We start from the raw sequence: 3,693 nt of genomic DNA on the forward strand, positions 1-3,693 counted from the left end.
CCACAAACTTCTACTCTTCCTTCTTTAAGATTCCTAATTCACTTCTTGGTTCCTACTTCTGTCCAAGGAACTATGAGTCTCAATATGTTGACCTAAGACTTAAGGTATTCTATACTGGTTTAAAAGAAGGATTTCACACTTTTTTTGATCACCCAACCTTCCATCTAAAGGTTGACTACCTACATATTAGATTTGTGGCCTTTAGCCTACTTGTAGACTAAGTCTCTCCTAATGACTTATCTCCAAACAAGGATGAGATTGTGGTTTCAAGGTTTCTTAGGATGGATTGGAAAGTTCAGATACAATTCTTACTTTTCCCCAAACAAAAATAATCAGTTTCACTCTAGCAATACAAGCAACTACAAACAACACTCTAACCTAGGTGATCAAATTAGGCTAGTGCTTACTAGAGCTGACTCCATTGGGTGCATAAAATTGATCTATTTGTTTGGTGACCTCTGATAGACCAATAATGAATTGTTCCATCCATAAAATCTGACCCACAATCTTCCCTTACCAATTACTTTATCAAACAATGCATTCTAAGGCTAAATGCATAATCATATTTAGTCGAGGGCATCAAGTTTGAAGTGGCTGATGGAATTTTCCTATCCTGAGCCTTTGAAGTCTCAATGTTCATCCTACCTACTTGCATTTCACCAAAAGGCATCAATTTCCAATAGTGAAATTGCAAGTTATGGCCATTTTTTGGCTTCAAACCCTTGAAATGAGGGTTTTAGACCCATAGTCAGAAAATTTGCTATAACTACCTCCAAACTCAATCAAATTCAACCATATCAATTGAAAATGAAAGATTGTTTCCTAGATTAGTGTCATCATTTGGGTCAGTCATACCTATTAAATTGCAAAACATAATTTCTATTTTAAAAACCTAAATTTCAATAATTTCTATTAAAAAAGACCTAATTTTCAATAGTTTCTATTTAAAATAATTAATTTATATTAAAATTCATTCAAATCATTAAAAATACAAAAATAATTACCTGTATCTAATACATGTTCCTATATCCAATACCCGAAATGGAGCAACTTGTAACATAGACATCCAACTTCACATGTGCATCATCTATTTATACCAATCTATACAAAGTCGTACAAAACAAATTTTCTCTAGAAAATAAGTTTTTTCCTTCATAAAATGTTGATTCTTCTATACAAATTGATGATCATTTATGAAATGGACACAATGAGTCTTAAGTACCTTCATCCAATTGGTTCAAACCAACTTCTAATGGTTATGAACATTGGGAGGCCAAAAATACATTTTTGACAACTTTTAGAAAATTGAATTTTTGCATATTTTTAATTTCTTATCAAATATGACAACTTTTTACATTTTTTGATCCTAATGGACACCAACTAATCCCAAACATTTAGGAATGGTAGGAAATAAATGTTTAAGGTGAAACAAACATGTTTTCTATTATTGAACACCAAAACACTCAAAAACCAAGAATTAGGTGTTTTAGTGATGAAGTTTAGAAACCTGTGAAATAAAAAACATTTAAGAATTTACATCTTCAAGAAGAATTAAGAATGAAGTGACAAAAAGGAGGATATTAACAAAGACTATTATAAGTAAAAAAAATTTCATTAATTATAATATGGGTGAATTTGAGCTAGGTGACCAAATTTTTTTTTCAAAACCATATGTGCATATATAAACATTAAGTACAACATGTCCAATATTTTTGCAGATATATTTTCTTGTGAATAAAGACCATGCCTAACAATATGAACCTAGAAAAAATAATGAGACAGTTGCTAGATTGTGGTCTCAGTTTTGAACAAAAGTTGATAATGTAATTGTCCTTGAAAAAAGTGTAAGGGCCTAAAGAATTGAAGAATTCTAATCACAATAACCCAAAGTCATTGTAGGCAACATGGTCACATTGAAGGGGGCCATGATTTCCATTGATTAGTGAATGTGGATTTCCAATTGGAGGAACATGGAGGTGTGAATATCCAAGCTAAGGATAACGCTCCCATGGAAGAAGATGATAATGTGCCAGAGGACATGATTGAAGAAGATCGAGTATTGGCGCAACTAATCAAGATGATCACAATGATGGTACTAGCACATCTAATAATGATGATGAAGATGGACTTGAAATACCTATACTTGAGAAGGCATACGAGCCCCTATACCAAGGGTCCCAAACAACTCTTCTCTCTGTTATAGTATTGTTGGTGAACTTGAAGGTTATGAACGAATTATCCAATGTAGCATGTAATGCCCCACCCAAAGATCCTTGGAATAAGAATGCAATACAAGCCAAGATAATTTTTTTAAAAAAAGTATGGATGTACATGACATTGAACATACAAGGATCACAAAGATCACAATGGAAGACTTAACCACAATGATGACAACCAATGAATCTCCAAACACCACTACCAAACTGACACACGCAAATGGAGAAACAAAGACCAACGACAACAACATAATAAAGAATCTTAGATTTGTCAAGGCATGGAAAATTAAGAAAACCTAAAGGGTAGTTAAAACACAAAAAGTGTTCCCCGAAAACTAGTGGAGATGCCCCCTATTTTTTGTGTAAAGACAACATATGACATAATTTTGTGTGAGGAAGTACAACATATCATGTGAGAATCTTCCTTTTGCATGAGGAAATGTACCAAATGGTGTGAGAAAATGCTAGGCCCAGTAGCCAAAACACTCCTAACTAGTGTGGAGTTTCACACAAGGAAAAACTAAGAACTGTGCGAGAAAACTCAACATACCATGCAAACTTCTGCACTCTCACATGAGAATGTACAATTTCACACAAGAATTCAAATCAGCAAGCCAAAAAACATTAAGATAAAAGGCTAGGAAATGAATTTCCTCCACATCAGGAAGTACTGGATCCATAAATCGAGGCATAGACACTCAAACACTAAAATGCAAGATGGAAACTATAACAGCCATCAAAAACATAGCAGTAAAAGAACAGACTGAAAGAAAAATCATAGTGTACAAAAGCAACATTGCACTAAATAGAAATAACAACTCTCATGCGCAATTCCTCCCAACCATAATAGCATCATGAGACCTCAAAGGTCCTGTCCATCCCCTACACATAACATCCCAAACCACCGACTAGATTGTTGGAGCTGTTTTATAAGGATGTCACTAATAAAACTTAATACATCATAAGAACAAGAAAATGTAACATGCTAAAAAGTAAAGCATTAGATATTCCAACTAATCAAATCACATCATCTAAATCATATGCTAAACATTATAACAAGGGAATGTGTTAACTAACCAACATCATCTAAACATGATATCCAAGAATTTTAATGAAAGCATAAATCACAAGAAAACATACTTTGAAAACTAAAGTATCAAGTGAAAAACATCAAGCAATGATCGCACTAGAACAATAGACTGTCTCTATACACCAGTCCCTAGCAGTGGTGAAGGTAGCTATGCCTCCTAACCACATGGTACCTATAGGTCCACTCCCATTGTGTTGATGGAGATAATGATCCAACCACAAACTCATAGAAAGAAAATGTTCATGACTAACACTCACACTAGACAGTAATGATGACTGAAACCAAGAACATGAGGCAATGCAAGTACAATAGGTCCTGGTTAGAAACTTAATGGGTAACTGTGTAGGGACTCAAGTGAAGATTTGGTGAACATGCTAACAAACCATT

Source organism: Cupressus sempervirens, chromosome 9, assembly GCF_028749045.1.
Source record: "Cupressus sempervirens isolate cs-2001-9-10 chromosome 9, ASM2874904v1, whole genome shotgun sequence".
Lineage (NCBI taxonomy): Eukaryota > Viridiplantae > Streptophyta > Pinopsida > Cupressales > Cupressaceae > Cupressus > Cupressus sempervirens.